The sequence below is a fragment of the Diabrotica virgifera genome, chromosome 1 (assembly GCF_917563875.1).
Source record: "Diabrotica virgifera virgifera chromosome 1, PGI_DIABVI_V3a".
Lineage (NCBI taxonomy): Eukaryota > Metazoa > Arthropoda > Insecta > Coleoptera > Chrysomelidae > Diabrotica > Diabrotica virgifera.
The window spans coordinates 235,309,494-235,335,727 of record NC_065443.1 but is presented as its reverse complement, the minus strand read 5'-3'; the positions used below and the strand labels follow the sequence as shown (position 1 = coordinate 235,335,727).

The window sequence follows — 26,234 nt, the reverse complement described above, 5'->3', positions numbered from 1 at the left end:
TCAAAAATGTCAGAAGCTATTGATAAATTACGTAAAAATAGGAATTCTGTCAAAATCAACTTAACTATATTTAATAAATTCGTAGATAATTTTAATACAGCAGATGGATCTGTTACTGAGTTGCAAGCTAGATTAAATAATGCAAAACATTTAATACGCGAATTTGAAGATATTCAACGTGAAATCGAAGCATCTTTGGATCAAATTTCCGAAGAAGAAATAAATTACCGCATAGAATTCAATTCATTGTACTATTCAACGATAACAAATGCCCAACTAATAATTAATAAATCTAGTTCTAGTTCTAATCATAATTCTTCTTCAGCACAGCAATCTACAAATATTATAGTCATAAACAAGTTTGGTTGGATAATACCAGGTCCAACTCTTCAATCATTTTCTACCACTACTCATTGCAATCTATTGCATGGTGAAATGTGTTCTGATCGTAATCAATTCAGGGAACTAGAAGAATGCAATGCTTCCAGCTCCAAATCTCTGTCTCAAGAAGAAAAGGATTGCGAATCACATTTCCAAAATACTTATCAGCTAGCAGATGGTAGATTTGGTGTATCGTTGCCTCTAACTAGGCAATCAAGGATTCTGTTTCCAAACTAGGTGATTCTAAAACAATTGCTACTAAACGTTTTTACACTCTAGAACGCAAGCTTCAAGTAGACGATAAGTTAAGGCAAAACTACACTCAATTCATGTCTGAGTACTTGTCAATGGGACACATGACGCAATGTGAACCAACCAGTCAAATAAAATAGAATTTTATCTTCCTCATCAGGGAGTTATTAAAGAAAGTCTAACTACTCAACTCAGAGTTGTTTTTAATGGTTCTTTTCAATCATCTTCAGGTATTTCTATTAATGATTTACAGATGATAGGACCAGTCATACAGGATGATCTCATTTCCATCTTATTACGCTTCAGGCAGCATTCATATGTCATTTCTGCCGACATATCAAAAATGTATAGGCAAATTCTCATCGAACCTTCTCAAAGATGCCTAGAGAAAATAATTTGGAGATCCGATCCAACTCCGGCCAGCTTCTTAGCTGTTAGATGCATACGTCAGCTTTCATTAGATTTTGCAACTGAATTTCCAGAAGCTTCTCAAATTATTTCTAATGACATGTACGTAGATGACATTCTAACTGGTTCCGAATCGGCGGACGATCTATCGCGGTTGTGTTCAGAAATAATACACATTCTGAAATCAGGGTGTTTTTCTTTACGTAAATGGATTTCAAACGATCCTAATATTCTTCATAAATTACATGATTCTATATCTTCGTTAGATGTTCCATTTTCATTTGGCTCAAATGAAAATACGAAAACCTTAGGCCTTCAGTGGTGCTCTCAATCGGACACACTTTCTTACAAGGTTAATTCTCTACCTTTATCAAAGGTTACGAAACGTTCTATATTATCAAGTATCTCCCAGATATTTAATCCGTTAGGACTAGTCAGTCCAGCAGTGATTAAAGCCAAAATTCTCTTGCAGCAATTATGGTTACAGAAAATTGATTGGGATCATTCTGTTTCTCCAGATATTCATACCCAGTGGTTAACATTTTACGATCAATTATTCCATTTAAATGAACTAAAAATTCCTAGGCATGTGAAGCTTAAGGATTCTGTTGTGTTAGAAATGCACGCGGTTTCTGATGCTAGTGAATTAGCATATGGTTCTTGTATCTATGTTCGTAGTATCAATGAACAAGGTGAAATATCCGTAAACCTATTAGTTGCCAAATCAAAGGTAGCTCCCCTCAAACGAGTTTCCATACCTCGTCTAGAACTATGCGCAGCCCTTATATTGGCTCAGCTTGTTAATAAAGTAAATAATTCTTTGAAACTTCAATTTCGAAACTCATACTATTGGACCGATTCTACAATAGTGCTTGGTTGGATAAATACGTCGTCTCATTTACTCAAAACATTTGTTGCCAATCGTGTCAGTGAGATTCAATCAATGACAGCAGCTCACAATTGGAGACATGTTACATCAAGTCAAAATCCAGCTGATTTACTTTCACGCGGCATAAGCCCCTCTCTTCTTAAAACTTGTGATCTTTGGTGGCATGGCCCACAATTCTTGTCTCTTCCTGAAGAGTCATGGGAATTATCTAGTACTGATCCCCAAATGTCTCTTCCCGAAATGAAGAATTCAGTTCAATCTTTAATTGCATTCAATTCCTTCAAGATTCCATTCAATGATTTCTCCTGTCTTATTAAACTAAAAAGACTCGTTGCTTATTGGTTACGTTTTATTCATAATTGTTTCACACGCGATAAAACTCAAAGAAAGTCAGGTCGCCTTTTTGCTGACGAGTTAGATCAATCTCTACATATTTTAATCAAGTTAGCTCAAGGTGAAGAATTTTCCACTGAATTATCTGATCTTTCAAAAGGAAAAGTAATTTCCCCCAAGAGTAAAATTCTTTCTCTCAACCCTTTTCTTGACGACAAAGGTATAATTAGAGTCGGTGGAAGAATATGTAATTCTAATTTTGAATTTGATAAAAACATCCTATCTTGTTACCAGCTAAGCATCTTTTAACTATTTAGAATGGGAAATAAGCCACAATATTATTAAAAAATGATTTTTATTAACGTTTCGACGCCCAAATCGGGTGCCGTTGTCAAAATACAAAATACTATTAATATAAACAAAAATGTTGTTGCTTAGTAAAAAAATTCTTCTAATAATTTATTTAATTTGACTCATTTATATCGGCAATTCAGATACATATGATACATTTTAAAGTAATAATTTAATATATCAGCTAAGCATCATTTAAGAATACTGATATTTGTTTGAAGCATCAACTATTATTTCATTCAGGTGCTCAACATATTTTAGCAGTTGTTAGAGAAAATTTCTGGCCTATTAATGGCAGAAACACAGCAAAAAGAATAGTAAGAGAATGTATTCATTGCTTTCGTTTCAATCCTAAACACGTCTATCCGATAATGGGCAACTTACCCAAAGCTCGTGTTACTCCATCTTTCCCATTTTCCGTTACGGGTGTTGATTACGCTGGACCTTTTACCTTAAAAACCAAAAAGGGCCGTAATCCGTTATTTTATAAAGCATACGTAAGCTTATTTATTTGCCTTTCTACCAAAGCAATTTACTTGGAACTAGTAACCGATCTTACTGCTCAATCTTTGATATCCAAGTTAAAACGTTTTATATCAAGACGTGGAAAACCAGTTCAGATTTTATCTGACAATGGTACAAATTTCATAGGATCTTATAATGAATTAAAGGATTTAGGTAACTTTCTTAAAATTAATCAATCAAATTTACCAGATGTTTGTGCGAATAATCAAATAAATTGGCAATTTATACCAGTATATTCACCTCATTTCGGAGGAATTTATGAATCGGGTATTAAGTCTATGAAATCTCATTTGAAAAGAGTCATTTCAAATTCACATCTTACTTATGAGGATTTCAACACTGTTCTTGTTCAGATAGAAGGTATATTAAACTCTCGACCTTTGACTCCAATGTAAGCTTATCCTTCCGACTTTACCCCAATCACTCCTGCCCACTTCTTGATTGGACGCTCAATGGAATCAATTCCAGAAGTTGACCTTACAGATATAAATCCCGTAAAATTTCATCAATTTCAAAGACTCCAGCAGATCCGGCAGCACTTTTGGCGACGATGGTCTTTGGAATATATATCCGAACTGCAGAGTCTACAAAAATGGAAAATACACATGTCAAACATTCAGCTTGGAGATTTAGTCCTGATAAAGGATAAGGGACAGCACCCGTTAAATTGGTTGATGGGTCGTGTTCATTCACTTCATCCTGGTCCAGATGGTGTAACCAGAGTGGTTACTATTCGCACTTCAAAGGGTCTTACCAAAAGAGCAGTTAGTACGATATGTCCGCTTCCTATAGACACAGTGCAATGATAATTGATGAAAAATATCAAAGTGTTTGCTATTTTTTTGAACTCTATTACTAATAATTTAAATGTTAAGTTCTTAATAATTTCATTTGATTATGTTGGTTCATTTATTATTTTGCTTATGTTCAGTGTAATTTCATAATTATTATTTGAAAGGTGTGCCTTTCAAGGTGGCCGGTATGTTAAGTATTTATTAAAATGTATAGAACACGCCACTCTTCATGTCATAACTACTGTCACATCGCCATTGTAAAAAAATAGAATTGATTGTCAAACTACAAAAAAGGCGTCATGTACTTTTAGAATAAAAAATATTTAATTCAGATTTGTTTGTCCAGAACAACAAAAAAAAAAATAAGAAACTAAAGTGTCAAGGGGCTTTCCCTGTGTAATAGCTCCAGTAATCTTCAACCGTTTTAATTCATTCCTTTTTCTATATATACATTTTCTTATTTTCAGGAGACTCATAACATAATATATATATTATAATAATAAAAAAGATCGATATTACGAGTCAAAAATACCACAATTACAATCAAAAATTAGCGTAGAGCCACCCAACTAACACATTACTAAATGCCAAAGATGATTACGTATTTTTTATGGGAAATAAGCCACAATTTTACTAAAAAATGAATTTATTAACGTTTCGAAATTATATTTAAATTATAAATAAATTTATTAGTATTTTGTATTTTGACAACGAAACCCGATTTGGGCTTCGAAACGTTAATAAATTCATTTTTTAGTAAAATTGTGGCTTATTTCCCATAAAAAATACGTAATTATAAAAATGCCACAAGGAAATAGCTTCAGAACAACATAAAGATGATTAGTTTTGGTATAATAAATTAATTTATCTAATTAGGTATAACAAAATAAAACTCCATATTTTTTCCTGTTGTAGACTTTTTTTAGAGAAACTTACCACACATGTACCTTCGAACATTCAAAATACAAATGAAGGGTACAGGGGGAAAACGATCAAGGTCTATATCCTGTTTTTAAACTAGGAGGAGAAATTCAAATTTGTCGCGCGCCGTAATGCTTGTTTGTAATTGGTCCAGCATCAGGCAAGTTTATTCCGCTGTTATGAAATTTTGACACTATTGACATTTATGAAATTTTGACAATACTGGCATTTTATAGGTTAACTAAGTTATATCGGCGGTTTTTATGTTTTTTGCCTTATTCCTTCAATTTTTAGCCTGTTAGTCTCCGTTTATATAAAAACAGTTGTTTTTTAGAATTATTTAGGGACGTACCTATAAGTATTTAATAATAATATTTATCGATTACCGTCGAATGCCGATATGATCAACCAAAATGAAGATGTATTTGGTGATTTTTCTAGTGTAAATCTGTCTTTTGAGTTTATTCCTTCTGGTTTAAAAACAGGGTAGGTATAGTTTGGAGAAAAACTACAATTAAAGTGTATGTCAAAGTATAATTTGTATATAATTTGTAATATTTTACCTGCATTTGTGAGGACATGATCATTGTTTCCCTGTTTTATGTTACAGTACTCTCAACAAAGTTTACAAAAAGCACAAAACCCGCCATTTTCACTTTTTGTGACTTTGACCGTTTTTCTCCTGTACCATTCAAATATCCTTATCTTAAGGCTCTATTATTGAATGATGAATTATTTAGACTATCTTTCTTTAAACAAATTAAAAAATTTTTTTATATTAAATAATTAAATTTTCCGCAAATCGCCAGGAAATTTTGACATTCCTGTCAAAATTTCTTGAAGAAAAAGTCAGGACTTCCTTACTGTAAGGAAATGTCATTTCCTTACTGTAAGGAAATGATATTTCCGTACAGTTGTTAGTGTTCTACATAAATGATAGAAAACACATTGCTATAAAAACTTTGTAAATTACCTTAATCATTAAATTTTCTTTATCTGGAGCTTCCTGGATAAATTTTTCAATTTCTTCCTTCGTTAAAATCTTAGATTTCTTTGCCCTATAACCAAAACGTCTGTATGCATTTTCGTACTTTTCTCTTGATTTCTTTGGCAATAATTCTAATAAAGCAGTATTCACTGCCTTCACCAGCTCTGGAGGAGTCCCAGGAATGGAAATTTCATCATCACTTATCATTTTACTTTCGAGAACACCAGCAATTAAATTTATAAGCGTCAAGTTTGACAATTCAACCTCAATACGTTTCCATAGTAACCCAAGTAATTTTATTAGGAATTTCAAAGCACCATTTATTTGGGAATCAAATTATCGCGTTTTTTTTAAATCAATCAATATCTGTCGAATTTTAAACGATTTGCGGAAAAATAGTATGTTTACCTCGTAGGAAAAGCCACATTCCTGGACTCTGTGTTGCTAAGTCTCGGCTTGCGCCTCGACTTAGCAATCTTCACAGTCGTCCAGGAATGTTAAGCTTTTCCTACCCGGTAAACAATGTACTATTATTATAACAAAACTAAAGTATTTTTGGCATTTAGTAATGTGTTAGTTACGTGGCTCTACTCTAGTTACTTCGGATTAAAAAAATAAATAAAAATTGCTCTATGTATCTAATTGAAGCAGTAAAAGAAGTAATTAAGTAGTGAAAGTAGTAGAGAAGAATTAAAATAATACAGGATATTTTAAGTCTGGGTATGATGTCGTTCTTAATTGGAGCTACCCTCGTTTAGGTGTAAAATAAATTTAATTTTAAGTTTCCTAAGGTGTGCCAATACATCGTACATAGACGAAAGTACCCAATGCAGAATCCGACATTATTAAAGATAACTGTTATCTGTAATTTGACCTCACACTATTTAGGTCATTGGGCAAAGACTCATTCCATGAGACCTTTGCTCTCAAGCTTTTAAAGACGAATTTTGGAAGTAATGGTAATAATAGTAATGATTAATAGTAATGCTAATAGTAATAAGTTAAGCAGTTGTTTGGTAGAGTCCCCCTAAGAGGAAAAGGGGTGTTTGAGAGAGACAGATGCAGTAAATCTATTCTCAGTGTATTGTAAAGTCGTCTCCTTCTAGTGGTTCTTAAATATTCTTCCAACACCAAGACTTTAGTAGGGGTTTCGTTACTGTGAGTTTCAGTCGAAACGTAGCAATTTTGCGCTTCATTAGAGGACTTAGTAATAGAAATAGGGCTAGGGCCTGAAATAATCCAACCCAGTTTTGTTTTGTGTATCATGGGACCACAAGTAGTCGGTTCCCAATTTAATTTGGACAAATGCGCAATAAGTTTCAAAAAAGTGTCAGTACAAATCAGTAAGTCCATATTGGCATATTTGTAGAAATTTTTGTTTGCAAGAGTACTGCCTGCATATATTGAGAGTAGCATGGTAAAATGAAAATTGTATTGTGCATTCTGTGATGTTAGGCAATATTAAGCTTGTGAGTTTTTTGTTAAAATCGTATATTATCGATTTCTTTTCAACAGACACATAATAACAGCTTAACGCTTTTGTGCATTTAGACAATGTCAAATATAGAAGTATTAGTCTTTGTTTTGGGCAGTCGTAAAATATTGTATAAACGTTGACTAACAAAGTTAGATTGACTAGTGCTGTCAAGTAGAACTCTATAATCGTGTAGAGTACCATTTTTGTCAGCTACTTTAACCATGGCAGTGGACAGAAAAAGTTGTGGTTGGACTGGTGAATGACATGTTAAAGCAAAGTGGCTAGAAGAGGTCTGGTTAGCCTGGCGTATGTTAACAGGAATGCCAGCAGCTACAAAATTTGTTAAACATTAGGTTGGTTTGGAAAATGTAACAATGTGTGGCGTACTTTTCCACTTATATGCAATCACTACAACCGGAAGAGTGACATTGTTTTGTAGAATGATTATTGTTCAGACAACTAACGCACAATCGCAAACCTCTAACCTTATTTAGACGTTCAGAAGGTGTTAAATTTTGAAAGGATTTACAAGAATAAGTATTATGTCCATTGTTACAAAAAACGCACTTCTTTGCTATATTAATAAGAAAGGATTTGGTTCTTTCCGTTTGTTTAAAGCTAGTTGGTTTATTAATTGGCTGTTTGGTTTCGGTTTCTAAAGATTCTAACATTCGACATTTATTTTTTTAAAATTCAATTAAATAAGAGAAGGTAATAAGCAATTCTGCTTACATTAGTTTTGTTCTCACAGGGGCGCCTAGTAGCGTTACCGTCAATAAGTAGATAATAATAAAAGAAAACTTGCAAAGCATATAAGTGTTTCTGTAATCCATTTAAAAGTAACCCAAGTCCCGTGTATGTGTCGCATTGCAATACCGAAAGGTTAAGTAACGATTTGATGTGGTTTTTTAGAAGTTGCTTGTTCTCAAACCGTTCTTTAATAAGTGACCATACAAGCAGGGCCGCCGAGAGGGATGAGCGGGCCCCGGTAGAAAGTGAAGGGCGGGCCCCCGGCAAAAAGTGAAGGGCGTGCCCCCGGCAAAAATTGAAGAGCAAAAAAATTGTTTAATTTTATAGAAATAAAATTATTAATAATAAATAAGATATATTTCAAATATAAATTTTATTAAATTTCGATTATGTTTATAGTAGTGAAAATATTTATAATACAGGTGTTTTTCGAGTTTTCTGATCGGCAAAAATGTCTGTGTAATTTTCAAAAAATGGCATGTAATGATTTTGCCAAATCATTTTCAATTCACAAAGTTGATAGGCAGCTAACCGATCCTGTTTCATTGTAGCTATCATTACCTCAAAGCATTTTTTATTCGAAAAAGAAAACTAAAGACTCTTTCTGCTTCTGCGACTGTCACCGGTAATGTGCAAAATATTCTAAACGCAATAACGATTCAAATTTGAGATGTTTAATTTTATTAAGCAAATCTAGTGGAGAAAGTTGAGAGTCACTAATATTATCCATGAATATCGCTCTCAAATAAAAAATTTCATCTATAAATTCTTCACTGATAGGTCTGGATCCCGCGTATGAAAAAAAAGTTGATTAATAGCAAGCTGAAAATTTGTTAATAACTTAAGGGTGTCTAGTCGGATAAACTTTGATATATGGGAACACTGGAACAGGGGCAGCTTTAATTGTGGAACAGGTTAAAAATTTGGAACGGTCACACCACGAAAACGGCACATTTATTTTGTCCGACAGAACAGACTTAAACTCTCCGAACAGAGATTAAACTCTCATGCAAAAATCAGACTGCTATTTATCACCTGTCATAATTCCTGTCATTTGACATATTCTACATGTTCTACTCATTAAAACGCCCATTTGGTGATAAATAGCAGTCTGATTTTTGCATGAGAGTTTAATCTCTGTTCGAAGAGTTTAAGTCTGTTCTGCCGGACAAAATAAATGTGCCGTTTTCATGGTGTGGCCGTTTCAAATTTTTAACCTGTTCCACAATTAAAACTGCCCCTGTTCCAGTGTTCCCATATATCAAAGTCTATCTGACTACACACCCTTAAGCTATTAACAAATTTTCAGCTTGCTATTAATCAACTTTTTTTTTATACGCGGGATCCAGACCTATGATGTCTCCTTTATAAACCTCGTGCAATACATATACCTATCAATTTTTTTTAATATTGTCTTCATCTTCATCTCGGAATATCCATAAAATTTTAACTAGCGAATGAATTTTACTTTCAGCATTTAATCTTCTGGTTAAATTGCTTATTATATGACAATATTAAATATTTCCCAGCGAAATATTGCATCAGGCTCAAAATTATCAGTGGCATCACTACTAGGCCCAGACAAATCATCAAAAATCTCACAGGCTTTTTCCTTTATTTGATGTAAATACTGGATTTATTCCATAATTACTGGTAACTAATTTAGATTCTTCAACATATATTTTCCTGATTTTTTGTAAATCTTCTAGAAGCCCTGATATATTTTTAATTTCCATATCCATACTGACTGTTTTATCTGACTGCACTGTAGTACTTGACTCCTGTGATTTGTTGCTGTTAAAATTTTAAACCAAATCGATTAAAGGTCATAATATTAAATATAACCGATTAAAAATAATTAAACGCATTATGGGCATAAAGTGAAGAGCAAAAAAAAACGTGAAAAATTACATCTTTGGTCTGGTCGACGCCGGGCCCCTTACATCGCCGGGCCCGGTAAAATGTACCGGCTGTACCGCCCTCTCGGCGGCCCTGCATACAAGTTCATAGTTTGCATCAGATATCTATTATGGACTGATTGTTTCTGCAGCATATCCTTTGAAGGAGAGCTGTAAGTAATTTCTTGACTATAAAAAATGCACTTAGAACTATCTAACAGTGTTTAAAAATAAAAAGGTTATAATATGTGTTGTCGCGTTTGATGTCTGGTTCGATTATCTGTTTATACAAACGTGGATAATTTTGGTTTATATATTTTGTTGTATTGGTAATTTGCAAATTAATAATATGAAAATTTTGTTAAATAATTTTAACAAAGGTTCCGCTCCTTCATAAGTTGTTGCTGAGTTCTTATTAATGGGATGGACAAACTTTTGAACAGAACTTTTCCAATATGTTAGTCTACATATATTAGTTAATTTTTAGGGGGTTGATTATTTTGAATAACTGTATCGTCTGATATGAGAAGTATGGGAGAGTAACCAGAGTTCATGTTCCATGCTTCCCCGATATTATGCATAAAATTAACAGAAATATTTCTAATGACTGAGGAGTCAATAAGATTCCGGATTAATATTTTATATTCTTTAAATCTAATAAAGCTTTCGTGGTAAAATGTCTCGCAAATGAAACATATATTATGTCAATTTTTACACGATCTCTAGGACAGTGTGCAATTCTTGTTGTAGTTCATTAGTTCATTTGTATTATTGCAACAATCTTATGAAAAAGTGAGAGAGAGAAAGAGAGAGAAAGAGAGAAAGAGAGAAAGAGAGAGAGATACAGAGAGAGAGAGAGAGAGAGAGAGAGAGAGAGAGAGAGAGAGAGAGAGAGAGAGAGAGAGAGAGAGAGAGAGAGAGAGAGAGAGAGAGAGAGAGAGAGAGAGAGAGAGAGAGAGACGGATATAGACAATATTAGTTTGTTATTGGACACTTGAACTATCAGATGCCAAAATTAAAATAATTTATTGTTTTAGATAGTACTTTAAAAATAATTTACACTCGTCGCATAAAGTATTGCATGAAAGTGTTAAATCTAGAAGTTTTGATTACTCTTGATCTCTTAAATTTTTTGGAAATGCCAAGGAATTAAACGGAGGGATATTTAACAGTGGTTTATTCCAGTAAAATAAAAAATCAAAGAATAACAGGCCCAAAAAATAAAATATCAATTATTATTAAAAAAAATTAAAAATACAAATTTATAATAAAGCACACATTGAACACTTTAGCATTTGGCATTAGGACCTTTGGCCCCAATGACGTCCCTCATTCTCCGTGGAAGGCTCCTTATCGGAGACCTATGTACCGGGTGTCCCAATAAGAATGGCTCTCGGCCATATCTCAGGAACCGTTTATAGTAGAGCTTTGAAATAAAAAAAATTTATAACAAAAGTTGCCTCAGGAAAAGCCTGGAAATTATTTTCATAATTGTGGGTCCACCGCTAGAGGGCGTAATTGAATATCAAAAACAAAAAAAATTAAAATTTTACAAAATTTTCCTAATGAAGGGGCACTGGAAATCCGATGATTGTATTCTTCATCAAATTCTGCGCATATTTAATTTAACAAGTTTAACTCTACCTTTGCAAATAAGAGGTGGGGGTGAGTGGGAACCTTGTTATGAAAAAATGGCTGTAAGTCCGGTTCTGCTAAATAAAATTTTGAAAACTGGGTTTTGTTGAAGATAGATCTTTTTCTTCAATGTAAGCGTGATAATTTTCAACCATCCTAATAACTAATAAGCCAGCTGGGAGGCGTTATTTAATTTTTTTCAGAAATCTAGTTTTCTTTGGAAAATATTAAATACAAGTATGCATTTTTAATCATACTTTATAAAATTAGATTAAATTAGCAATAGAATAGCGAAAACCGCATGTCGACACCTTTTTTCTATCTCAAGATATCTCGAGAAACGTGTAAATTTTATACATAACTGTTACTATCACCGGTAAGCTAAGTTAATGAAAAGTAGTGTGCTGTGGAAAAAAACAAAATAACATTTTCCAGATGTCAACGTATAAAAATATAATTAATTAAAACAACAATATAAAGAGAGACAATACTATTAAAATTAAATATAACACAGAACAAAAAGAACTACTTAGTGACGATCTAAATATTCAAATTGTTGCCCATCATACACTACTCTAGGATACATTATCCAGAGAATACCAAACGCCATTCAAAGCATATCGAAAGCAGAAATTGAGACTGCTGTTCAATCTACTCTTGAAAGAGTAAATGTTTGCAACGAAAATGATGGGCCAAAAATTTGAACGTTTATGTCATCACTAAATAGTTGTTTTTATTTCTTTGTAATAGGGCTTTTTAACGCTTCTCATTTGTTTCGAGCCTCTGTCATATGCCGTATAATCCGTGTATAATATTAATATACGAGATATGAACGAGGCTCGAAACAAACGAGAAGCGTTGAAAAGACCTAATATACGTTGACAGCTGGAAAATGTTTCTTTGTTGTTTCCATAGCACACTACTTTTAATTAATTTCGTTTACCGGTGACAGTAACAGTTATGTTTTTAAATTTACACGTTTTGTAAGATATCTCGAGATAGAAAAAAGGTATTAACATGCGGTTTTCGCTATTCTGTTGCTAATTTTGTCTTATTTTGTAATATGGTATTAAAAATGCATGTTTGTATTTAATATTTTCCAAGGAACACTAGATTTCTGAAAAAAAAAAATAAATAACGCCTTCTAGCTGGCATATTACTCAGTAAGTTGGTTGGAAATCATAACTTTTACATTGACGAAAAAGATCTGTCTTCAACAAGACCAAGTTTGCAAAATTTGATTAAGCAGAACCGGACTCACAGCCAGTTTTTCATAACAAGGTTCCCACTCACCCCCACCTCTTATTTCCAAAGGTAGACCTAAACTTGTCAAATCAAATATGCGTAGAATTTTATGAAGAATACGACGATCGGATTTCCAGTGCCCCTTCATTAGGAAAATTTTGTAAAATTTAGATTTTTTAATTTTTGATCTTCAATTACGCCCTCTAGCGGTGGTCCCACAATTATGAAAATAATTTCCAGGCTTTTCCTGAGGCAACTTTTGTTATAAAATTTTTTATTTCAAAGCTCTACTATAAACGGTTTCTGAGATATGGCCGAGAGCCATTCTTATTGGGACACCCGGTACTTAAAATCCAAAGGTACTTTCCTATTCCTCGCTCAAAACATTTCCCAGTTCATCAAGGTTATCTGGAACGATGATACGGCCTCTTATGCACCTTTCTAGGTAGTCCCAAACATGCTTAATTGGGTTTAGGTCTGAGCTAACTGCTGGCCAATCAATAACTTTAATACCAACCTCTTAAATATATTGCATTTTATTCTAGCAACGTGCGGGCGAGCATTGTCTTGTATAAGGACCAAAGGATCTCCAATAATTGGAACAAAAGAAATTTTCTTTAAGAACCTCTCTTATACAGGGTGTTTCATTAATATTTGTCCATATAGTAACTGGAGAAACCTTAGCAAAAAATACGAAGATTTAACCTAAAACACTTAAATAAAATGTGGTTCCTTACTGAGTTACTGTGTTTTATCTAAAAATTTAAAAACTATTTTTGCTCAGCATTTTAAAACTATTCGACGTATCCTCTTCACCCCTCAGAAGGGGTGGAGGGGTGGGAACTACCCCCAAGATAAAAGCACACATCGGCATAGGGTAGACTTTGAATTAGGAGATAAGAAGAGGCTAGGCCCAAAGTTTCATTAAAATCCATGCAGTAGGATAGAATTCGGGGGTAATATCCTATTCTTGCTCCCATTGACTGGAGCATTTGTGATGTAGCCCTTTTTAGGGAATTTTAATAAATATACCTTTTATAAAGGCTCTTACTTAAATTTTTTGAAATTTTATGGGTTTGTATACCCTTAAAGGAGACCATAGACGAGTAGTATAATAATCTGATCAAAATTAAAAATTACTTTTAAAATTTTAAAAATAAGACTACTTTTTCTATTTTAAAAATGATGCGATACTTCTTGTGATCGGTGTTTATATAAAAATATTCGATTTAATATACTTGTAATGAATCTATGTATATTTCCTAACAAAAACTAAAAAAAAATCATATTATTGATTAAAAAAAAAAGATCTAGTATTTTATTTAATACCTATGAATCTAAAATTAAAAAAAATCCGAATAAGGAATACCTCCTTTAAAAAAAAATCGACGCAAGACCGATTCTCATTAGGAATACCTAATGATTGCAATCACCTGGTGTTGTGATGTATTCATTAACTAATAAGTATCGGTCCTGATACGTTACTTCTGTTAGTAATCTTCGCCTAAACGGGACGTTCGGTACTAACTTATTAAAAATATTCGGTGGTACGTGGTGTAGTGAGTACGACTTTGTGCAGTGATACGGGGTAAGTTATGAATGATATTAAGGGGAAATAAAGTGGATATAAATTCAGTTAAAACCAATTTTTATTTTATTCGCGGTACTTTTAACAGTCCATTTACTCACTAACATGTCAAAGAAAAAAAGTGATATTGTGCCGATGTGTGCTTCTGCCTTAGGGGTGAGTATCACCCCTTCTTAGGGGTGAAAAAACAATGTTTGACATGAGTCCGGAAGTGGATAAATTGACTCTAAGCAGCTGTAGTTCTATAGTTTTTTCTTGTCAATACTTTTTGAGTTTGTCCCGGAGTTTGTCCTGGTTGGGTCAGAGAGAGCAGCATAATATGTGCCTCCTGATGAGAGACTAATAAGTAGTTTCGAAACCGGTAGAGGTGCTTGCTGCACTCTCTGATTGAACTAGAATATGATGCGGCTGTAGTTTCGTGTTGAAACGAAATTGAAAATGGTTATTCATTTTTGACTTTTTGAGTTATATTATGCAAGTAAATATCTTTATTTTTCGACAAAAAACACGTTTTTAGACGTTTTTTCACAAATAACTCAAAAATTAGTATGTAACCAAAAAAATAAAATATTCTTAGCCAAAATATAGCTTATATAAAATTAAAAAAATGGTATATATGTATGAAGTATATAGACTTAGTAAAAGCAAAATTGTAGCTAATGAAATGTAGGTCTTTTTCGTCAAATTCCAAATCGAATACTTCTACGTGAAATAATCAATAAATGAAACACTTTTCGGGAAAAATTCGTCACAACTATTTTACTGTTAAAAAAAATTTTGGTTTTAAAAAAAATTCTAGTACAAAAAGTAAGAAAGTTACGCTCAAAATAGAGTTGGTCTTTTTTGACAAAAAAACTGTTACTACTGTTACTGTTACAAAAAATTGTTACTACTTCACAAGTTACTTTACTTATGTATTGTTTATATGATCTGTAAGATTCATCGGGTTAAAGCTCCTTAAAAAATAATAATACCTCTACGTTTTGTATTAATTTTGAAAAAAAAATTATTTTTTTTCCAAGTAACTTCAAAATAATTAGTAGTGATACCAAAAATCTCAGGGTAAAAAATGTAGGTTTTGCTTTTCTGAATACTTTGGATTTTTTGTTTATCTATAAGACAAAAATTCGTTAAGATATTGCTGTTCAAAATTTGCGTACACAAATTGTACGACTCATTGGCGACTCATTCAAGCCCTTTCAACTACAGCCCTTTCAGAAATAAACACTTTGAATAGATAAAATTTACAGGCTTAAGTAAAGTAACTTGTGAAGCGGTAACGAATAATTTCATTTGGGATGCTAATTAGGGGGTAATTTTCACCAGTTTTTTCACCACAAAAAATGGACCAAATTTATTTTGAGCGTAACTTACTTAGTTTTGATGAAAGAAAATTAAAAAAATTTTTTGTTTAAAAAGCTGTGATGAGTTCTCCTCAAAAGGTTTTCCGTCTTTTGGTTATTTCACGTGGAAATATTCGATTTGGAATTTGACGAAGAAGGACCCACTTTTTATTAGCTACAACTCTGCTTATACTGGGTACACAGACTTCATAAATAGATTTTTATAAGCTATATTTTTGCGAGGAATATTTTTTTCGGTAAAACATTTGCGAAAACTCATCTAAAAACGTGTTTTTTCTTTGTTGAAAAATGAACATATTCACTCGCATATAACTCGAAAAATATTGACTTAGTAAAAAAAAGCCTATAGAACAGAAGTTACTTAGAATTTGTCAATTTATCAATTTCTTTCCGGACTTTCCTCAACGTATATTTTTCACCCCCCGAGAGGGGGTAGTACTCGCCCCCACTCCAAAAATACATATCGGCACAATATAACTTTTTTATTTAACATGTTAGCTATCTGTATGCCTATTTCATTACTCCAGATAGATAAGGTTTTTGTCGGGACACTTGAGCAGCCAGGTTGCAAATGGGTTTTTTGGGTACTACATACCTAATACATTATACATACAAAAATGCTCGTCACAGTTCGGACGAGAATTTTAATTATTAACAAATAAGGGTCAAAAATGGCAGTTTCTTCGTTTAAATCGCTACAGGTAAAAATAAGATAATTAAATATCTTATCTATAGTATTCTTCTTTTAGTAGATGAACCAATGTTTAAAACGGCAGTTTTTTAAATTTGGTCCGATCATTTTTTGTTTCGAAAATTGCAAAATAAAACTAAAATTTCGAAAATAAAAAATTTGCTATAACTTTCGCGAAAGTGACCTTACGACTCTTATATTTCACAAAAAGTTGAGTCAAAGAGTCCATATACTGCACAAAAAATTATAAGACGATTCGTCAATTAGTTTAAACTTTATTCAATTTCTTTATCCCAAAGAGCTTTTTTTTTGTAATGTTATTGTTCAGAAAATAATAATTATATAGAGATTATGTGAAAACCACATGAAAGAACAATAGTCTTGTTTTCAAATTATTGAAGAAAATCATTAAAAAGTAATTTTTGTCACTACGAAAACATTTTACTAAAGTAGTCATTTTTGGCTTGAAAACAAATTAAATAGCTTTGTTAATATTGACTGTAGAGTAAATTTACCTTGGAATTTCAAAAGCTGGTATTTTTACACAAATTTTCAAAAAAAAAACTTTTCGCCTATGTTAATTACGGTCAAAGTTAGCCACTTTTATTATTTAATTCACAGTTACTTCAATATACATAAAATTCTCCTGTAACAGTGTTAGTTACCATACTACTCCGAAACGGCTTGGCCGATTTTTATGAAATTTTACAAGTGTATCCTATGGGACTGAGAATAGGTTTTAATCTATTTTTCATATCCATAAGTTATAAGGGGGTTGCCCCCCTGACATTTTTTTTCCATTATTTTGGACAAAATTGTCTATCTTAATTTTATATGATGTAGGATTAAAAAATACATACAACCCTTAATTTACACTTTTGCATCACCAACTCCTATTTGTTAATACCCATCTATATATTTACATCTATAAAATTCTCCTGTCACAGTGTTAGTTGTCATACTCCTCCGAGACCGCTTGACTGATTTTTATGAAATTATATATGTATATTCGGTAGGTCCTAGAATCGGTCGTAATCTATTTTTCATATCCCTGAATGATAAGGGGAACTTACTTATTTTGAAATGTTAGGTGGGGATTTACGTACATAAAGTACTCTACAAAACTACGAGTACATACAATTTAAAAAAATTATGATCAAAATCCATCAACAAGCTCTGGAGATATTAATCGCAGCATATGTTTGAAGAATCAGTTTCATTTTTTGAGTGCACGGATTTTAATAATTCATTTCCACCGACCACAAATCGATTTCGTTAGAACGTTATTTTTAAAGCTTTATTAACAACTCTGTTGAAGTTTACTCAAACTTTTACACATAAACTATATACCTTCAACTTCGAAATGGCCTATGGGCCATTCCACGAACATACGCCTGTTTTGGATTATTTCGACAACGAATATTTTACTGTGCAACATAAGAAGTACGAAAGTAAATGGCGCTAATAATTATTCCAATAAACAACAATGTAATTTGCAATTTACTTTCGTTCTTCTTATTTTGCACAGAAAAATATTCGTTGTCGAAGTAATCCAAAACAGGCGTATGTTCGTGGAATAGGGTATAGTTGGGTTGCTTAATTGTTATGAACAAAGTAGCTGTCAATTAAATAAAGAAAGTGGCTAACTTTGACTGTAATTAACCTAGGCAAAAAGTGTTTTTTTGAAAATTCGTATAAAATACCAGCTTTTCAAATCCCAAAGTGGTTTTAATCTACAGTTAATATTAACAAAGTTATTCAAATTGTTTATGAACCAAAAATGACCCTACTATAGTAAAATGTTTTCGGAATGATAAAAATGACTTTTTAATGATTTTTTTTAAACATTTTAAAATCATGACTTTTCTTCTTTTATGTAGTTTTCACATAATTGCTATTACGTTACTATTTTCTGAACAATATTATTGCGAAGGAAAAGCTCATTGGGATAAACAAATTGAATAAAATTTAAACTATTTGACGAATCGGCTTAAATTTTTTTGTGCATTATACGGACTATTTTTCTCAACTTTTTGCGCAATATGAAAGTCTGCAGGTCATTTTCACAAAAGTTATAGCAATTTTTTTATTTTCGAAATTTTAGCCTTATTTTGCAATTTCTTTATGATTTTGATAGCCTTTATGATTTTGATAACAAAAATTCGTTTCTTGCTCTTTTTAAGAATTTTGCAATATGCGGTTGCGTCATTCTTCTTCTGAACCGGCGAATTTTTCCTCAAACAACTTCTTGGGCCGTTTCTATATATGCTTCGGGTTATAAGTTTTATAGTGGGGAGAAAGGTCAAAAACAGATTAATAATAGCATAGGAATGTTAAAATTTAATAAGTTGTATGAATAAAAAATATATATAGATACAAAAGTAAGCCAAACTTTTGTTTTTATTATATCCCTATGAGCATTCGAGAATCTGGTCAAGTTTGGAGCGCTGTAAAACCTATACAAATAAATAGAATTAAACAAATTTATAGTGGAAGTTGTTCCCTGAAAAAACCTCTACAAAATTGCTATAATGTTATTTTATCTTAAAATGAATTGAAAAAAAGTTATAACCTCAAAAAGGAATCTTGTTAAAATTTTTTTACATATTTTTGTTTATATCTTTTTTGTTGGTCACTTAACGAAAAAAGTAATACAAATAAAATTGTAGAAAATTTAATTTGCTACATTTTATGTTTAATTAGATTTTCCGTAGGGTTGGTAGTTTACGAGATATAGCGCGAAACCCCTTTGCACACCATTTCCAAGATGGCGGCCGGGGGACAAGGGTGGCGACCCCAAAAACTTGAACTTAAGCTTCTACTGATCCCCCTACACATTTAAGAAATAAAATTGACTCTTCTAACAAAATGCAAGGTACGGCTTAAAAAATGTAACATTCTAATGGAGTATTTTGCAATAAACAAATTTATTTATTTACAGTGCGTCCATAAAGTAACGCATAAACTCGTTATTTCGCAAACCGGCCACTTTAAGGAAAAATACTGAAGCAGGTCGATTTTTATTTTTAAATTACGATTTTTTGGCATATATTTCATACTAGTGACGTCATCCGTCTGGGCGTGATGACGTAATCGATGATTTTTTTAAATGAGAATAGGGGTCATGTAATAGCTCATTTGAAAGAGTATTCAATTCTCTATCCAATAATATAAACATTAACATAATTATTGTTACAGGGTGTTCAAAAAACATTTTTTAAATTAAAATAAGTGAGACAAAAAGAAGAATATATTATGTAATTTATTTAATTCAAAATACATTTTACTACTGTCAGTAAACAGAAAAAAATTTATTTGACAAATAAACATTGATTTTCGCTTAAACGAAATATTCAAACTGCCAAGAGACCAGTGGGTGGCAGCTTTAACATTGAATTTAAGCGAAAAACAATGTTTATTTGTCAAATAAACATTTTTTTCTTTTTCCCAAACATTCGACAACAGTAAAACGTATTTTGAATTTAATAAATTACATATATTCTTCTTTTTGTCTCAATTATTTTAATTAAAAAAATGTTTTTTTGAACACCTTATATAAATAATTATGTTAATGTTTATATTATTGAAAAGAGAATTTAATACCCTTTCAAATGAGCTATCACATGACCCCTATTCTCGTTTAAAAAAATTATCGATTACGTCATCACGCCCATATGGATGACGTCACTAGTATGATATACATGCCAAAAAATTGGAATTTAAAAATAAAAATCTACCTGTTTCGGAATTTTTTCTTAATGTCGCCGGTTTACGAAATAATGAAATTATGCGTTACTTTATGGACGCACTGTATATCGAAATGTACTAAGAATTGAAATTTATCAATCATTATCAAAGCAATCAGAGCAATATATCCACTATCCTGCGGGTAGCACCAAAAATTAATGTTTATTTTAAAAGAATTCCTGACGCCGTGATAGTTAACCGATTTTAATTTTGCAAATTACAAATTAAAGGAACAGTATTCTTCTATATGCAAAAAAAATTCAACTTGCTTTATTTTCAGTCCTGCAACATTTTCAAATTTTTTTTTGTTATGCTTTGTTTAACAATCAGAATACCTTAGCATCCTATAAGTTAAAGTGTTGGCTTGGGAGCTGGGCCCCTCATTGCCGTGAAGGGACTCCCTCCAATAAATGGCCATAATCTCTTCAACCTTCTGGCAATTGGAGCTTGTACTAGCGACTGTAATACTACGTTGGGGTGTGTTTCCACTTTCTCGTGGTGTTTGTTGTACGTATCTTTAATGACATCTGTGATGAATGGAACCTTCAGATCTTCATGTAATGTTAAATTCGACACGAACCAAGGTGCATTTGTGATCATGTGTAGTATTTTTGACTGGCTCCTTTGGATGATAGCAATATTAGATTTGCTTGCACATCCCAGACTTCGATACCATACATCCATATTGCTTTGATTATGGTGTTGTATATCAGCAGTTTATTTTCCAAGCTTAGTTTTGATTTTCTACCTATCAACCAGTAGAGTTCTTTGACTTTCATGTCTATTTGTTTTCTCTTCTTTGTTATGTGCACTTTCCAAGTAAGTTTAGAGTCTAGATGTATGCCTAGGTATTTGGAAGAGTTGTTTTTAGCAATAATTTTGTTATTTATGTATAGTGATGGGCACTGATCTTTTCTTGTAATAAAGTTGACATGGACGGATTTAGCCTCGTTTATCTGAATTTTCCACTTTTTTACCCAATTTTCTAGGTTTGTTAAGTCATTTTGTAGGATGTTGGAAGCTTCTACTGGATCTTGGTGAATTGCTAAGATGAGGGTGTCATCCGCAAAGGTTCCCATGACAGTGTGTGGAGACGTAGGAATATCTGATATGAATAGTACATATAGAATGGGACCCAGGACACTGCCTTGCGGAACTCCGGCCTTGATTGGGAATTTTTGCGAATCATTCACTTTTACAAGAAACTGTCTGCCATGAAGATATGATTCGAGCAGTCGATAGAAGGATAGTGGAAAGATTTTAGATATTTTGTATAATAGTCCATCATGCCAAACCTTGTCAAAGGTTTGGCTAACATCCAAGAATACTGAGGGACAGTATTGTTTTTGTTCTATTGCTAAATTTTAGACGCAGGTCTTTAATTTTTGCTTTTAGTCGACTACTGGCTCGGTTGTACGCTATTCTGTCAACAGGGGCTTGCGTGCGTTGTAATCTAGCTCTTGCTTTTCGTTTTAGAGCTATGAGTTCCTTCACTTCTTTAGGTACAGAAATGTCTTTCTTTTGGATGGTGGGACGAGGAGTGGCTTGTACTGATTCTATTAGGAGGTCATTAAAAGTTGTGATCGCCCCTTCGACTTCATTGCGTTCCTTTAGTCTGATGTCGAGTTTTACTTTTTCTTCAATTCTGGTACGATATTCTTCCCATTTGGTTTTCTTATTATGTAGTCTTGTGGGAGTTTTTCTATGTAACGCTGCTGTTCCTATTGAAGCTATTATCGGAGAGTGGTCAGAAGAAAGATCATAGCTTGGTATTACGTCTAAGTAAGGAGCTGGTAACCCATTTGTCACAAAAAAGTCAAGCAAGTCAGGAGTTTTAGCAGGATCAGTTGGCCAGTAAGTTGGAGTTCCTGTTGACAGGTGTGCGTAATGCTTCTCTTGAATCACTGATGCCAATTCTCTACCTTTGGTTGTTGTAAGCCTAGACCCCCATAAAATGTGTTTGCTATTGTGATCACCGCCCCCAATAAATTTGGATCCTAGTGTATCGAAAAAATCACTGATATGTTCCTTTTTTATGTTGTGTCGTGGTGGACAGTAGACGGCGGCAACTTTTAGATTATATGAGTCCATGCAGACGTTGACAGTTGTGGCTTGTAGAAAATTTTCACCATATTTTGGCATTTCATGGTGCTTTATTATGTTTTTTTATTAGGATAGCAGTACCAGCATATGCAGTGTTGTCTGGATGATTGCTGTGATATGTTGTGTAATGTGGAATGTAAAAGTAGGATCTGTGAGTGAAATGTGTTTCGCTGATGAGAAGTAGGTCTATGGAACTGTGTTTTAAGAATATTTCAACTTCTTGTTTGTGATGTAGAATGCCGTTGGCATTCCACAGTGCTATTCTAATGAACTTAATGAATTTTATTTATTAACGTAGTAAGCATATTCATCACCATGTTGTTTTGATGAATAAGTTGCTGAAACATGGCTTTGAATTCATCTAAGGATCTATGTAGCTATGTAGCATGTCTGTTGTGGTGTCATATTGATTCTGCTGAGTATAATTGTTGGATGCTACATTTGCATAGGTCACATTATTTCTTACCGGCGTTGTTGTTGGCTTGGTGGTAAGATTAGGATGGGCATTTGGACAACCCTGACTGCTGACTGACTGTACATTTTGCCTATTATTTTGATTATTAGGGCGTCTCATTATGCTGTGATAGTAGCTACAACCTTTATAGTTGGCTGTATGGGCACCTCCACAAAGTGCACATGTTGCTGGAGTGTTCCTTGTTTTTGTGCAGGTTGACGTACTATGGGCTCCCCCACACTTAACTCAGACAAAAGGCTTATAACAGTAACCCTTGGTGTGTCCATATTGTTGGCATCGCGTGCATTGAGCTGGTCCATACTTAGGTTTTGGAGGTTCTACCTGTATGATTAAATTTTGCATTTTTTGTATTTTATATACGTCTTTGTTATTTACCGCAGGCTTTAAATCCACAAATAATAGATTAAGAGGCTCCTTAGTTCTTTTGTCCTTGGCATTGAGGATATTTCTGACTTGATGGCCTTTTGCATTGAGTTCTTTCACTATTTCTTTTGTATCCATAGTGTGGTGTGGTCTGATCACTACTCGGAATGCACGTTCTTCTTTGAGTTGGTATGTGTGGTGTACAATTTTTTTCTCACGCATATACGGTACTAGATGCCTGTAAGACAGTGTCACTAATTATTTTAATTGTATTATCTGCAAGTGTTTTTGTACTGTAGTGCTCATCGTCAATGGCATCTATTACTCCGTACACAAATATTGGAGGAGGTTTTATAGTTTTAGCTTCGGTGATATCTATTTGTTGGTCTGTTTGACTCTCTTCTACAGTTTCTTCTGCAGGAAGCTGACTATATCTATTGCTTATATTAATGTCGGAGTTTTGTGAGTTGCTTCTTCTGATCTTCCTTCTTTTTGTATTCGTTACTTGTTGCCATTCGTTCTCGTTGGCTGCGTGTTGTTCTAGCTCCTCATCGTCACTTGTAGAGGACAATCTGTGATAATATTTCTGACTGGTTAATGGTATATGTTGTGATTTTTGGATCATTGGTACCTGATGTATGTAATTTTGTTGATTAACTGGTACTTGCTGAGTGTAATTTGCTTGAGAAGCATCAAAATATTGTTGAGATAAACAAGAATTAATATTATTCAATGCTGCTTGAGTTATTGGTTGAGAATTAATAAATTGTTGTATTTGCATATTTGTATCTGCTACACCCTGTATGTTGGTTTGTGAAACTGGCTGGCTATAAGAATCTCCAGGTCCATTAGTAGCTCCAGGTAACACATTCATGTTTTTATTTCACTTAAATTAGCACTGGGTTCAAAAACTCATTAAATTTCAATGTAAATGAAAATAAATATTTCATTAATTGTTTTTAAATTGTGGGTATCGGTTTTTACAAAAATTCCGGTTCGAAATTTTTATCGTGGCGTACGTTGCTTGATGATTAAGGCAATACATCCGCACAGCACGAGAGGCGATTCGGTACTGATTTTTTCAAAAAATGAATTTTATTTGCAAAAGCTGGATTGTAAAATTTATTCTGCAAAATCTATTAAACCGGTCTTAATGAAATTCACAGTATTGTTTTATTATATCATATAGTTTTTTTGGGTAAAATATCAAGGTACTAAGTTTAGCATAAAAGGTTGAAAAACGGAAAATGCGAATACTGGTTTTTTATTTTTTTTTTCGAAATTATTGCTATTTTGCGATTTTTAAAATTGTCATTGTTAAAATTTTTAAAACCATCAGATATTAAAATTTTTTAATTTTATACGAGGTATGTAAAAAATATGAATTTTTCTTAAGAGTTAATTGCCTTTATTATTCACAATATTTTAATTAGAAGGATGTAATTGAACACTAAAACAAATTTTTTGATTCCAAACAACTTATCTTAATAACAATTTTCGATATTAGGAAATTTAACAATACTTTACTCTTGAGTGAAATTCATATTTTTTTACATACCTCGTATATAATTCATTAAATGTGATATTTGATGATTGCATCTTAGATTATATACGATGCAGAGTATTTTATAAAGAATAACTTTTTTTTCGTAAAACTGATAATATAAAAAAGTTATCAGTAGGTGCCTAGTTACGCAGACATACAGTATAATAGCTAAAAAATTTTTTTTTGCTGAACATTTATTATTGTTGAAGTTTATTATTAAATGTATTTTAGGTAAGTTTTACAGAAAAAAGTTTTGATCACTTTATATAAACATTTTTTAGCTGTCAATTTTCGGTTTTTTTATTACAATTTTTTTATCTTTCTTAATTTCCTCAAAAAGAAATAGTCACACAACATTTCATTTATAAATTAGAATAATTTAGTGCATTTCAAAGATTGTACCCTAAGCTTTAAAAAAGCACTTAAAAAACTGTAATAGATCTGTTTAAACTTGAGTAATACCGTCTTAAATTGGTGGTAATTCTATACAACTACGAAGATTTCAAAAATTACATTTTTAAGACGTCATATCATTTGAATTAAATTTTTGAGACTTTATTTGAATGAAAAATCATTTAATACAATTCTTAAAAGGTAAGTGGTGCAAAATTGAGGGTTTTATAAGAAAAATTGTATTAGTTACACATTTTTAAATCATTTTTAAACAAAATTCATGCAAGGCTCAATTTCCGGCCCCACCGTACTTATGCCCATAAATTTTATTTCTTTTTATTATAACCATAAGATAGCTTAATTATTCTTCTTTTAGGTTCAATTTGTAAAATTTCATTTAATCCATTAGTTAAAGAATTACATTAAAATAACTCAATCCTGCACTTCGCCGTACGCTATTGAATCGATCTTAACGAAATTTACAGTATTGATTTATTATATCATAAAGTTTTTCATAGTAAAATATGAAGGTCCTAAGTGTAGCATAAATGGTTGAAAAGCGTAAAATGCAAATACTTGTTTTTTATGTTTTTTTTTTCGCAATTATTGCTATTTTGCAACAAGGGTGACAATTTTTAACATTTTTAACCAATCCTATATTGTAAAAAATTTAGTTATACAACTTTTATGTCAGTGCAACTTTTCTCGAAAGTGAATACTTTGAAAGTTATAATCAAAAAACCAAGAAAAATATCGAAGTTTTTCCTTTTTTTTTGACATTTTGATTATTTAAACAATATGCCGGACCTTTTTGAGTGGGAGGATATCTCAATTATAATTATATGGGTTAATTCCAAGCAATTTCTGCAAAAAAATATGAGTCACCTCTCAACGTCCATCTCAAAACAGATGCGCCCTGGACTAACAATATTTTTGTGTAAAATATTGTAATAACTAAAATAATTAATATTTATTAAGGACCTAATTTTCTTTTAGTTCATTAATTGAAAGCAAAAGTTTTGTTCTTGCCGCCAAGTGTTGGCTCAGTGTGACAGGAAGCACGTCTTGAAAAGTTATGTAAATCATATGTATTCCGCGACTGCTTTTGTGACTGTGT

General features: G+C 32.4%; 2 protein-coding genes across 13 annotated transcripts in view; one reads left to right on the top strand and one right to left on the bottom strand.

Moving 5' to 3' along the window:
* LOC114333247 (elongation of very long chain fatty acids protein-like) overlaps positions 1 to 26,234 on the top strand; it is a 351,442-nt gene that overhangs the window by 80,490 nt on the left and 244,718 nt on the right. The window contains exon 1 of one of the 3 annotated variants that reach the window (XM_050647876.1): positions 14,298 to 14,435. The exons of the other annotated variants lie outside the window; for them this stretch is intronic. The gene's annotated coding sequence lies outside the window, so the exon portion shown is untranslated. Of the gene's footprint in view, positions 1 to 14,297; positions 14,436 to 26,234 lie in introns of those variants that run through there. 3 annotated transcript variants of the gene reach the window in all.
* LOC114333136 (obscurin) overlaps positions 1 to 26,234 on the bottom strand; it is a 615,016-nt gene that overhangs the window by 433,005 nt on the left and 155,777 nt on the right. The window lies entirely within an intron of this gene.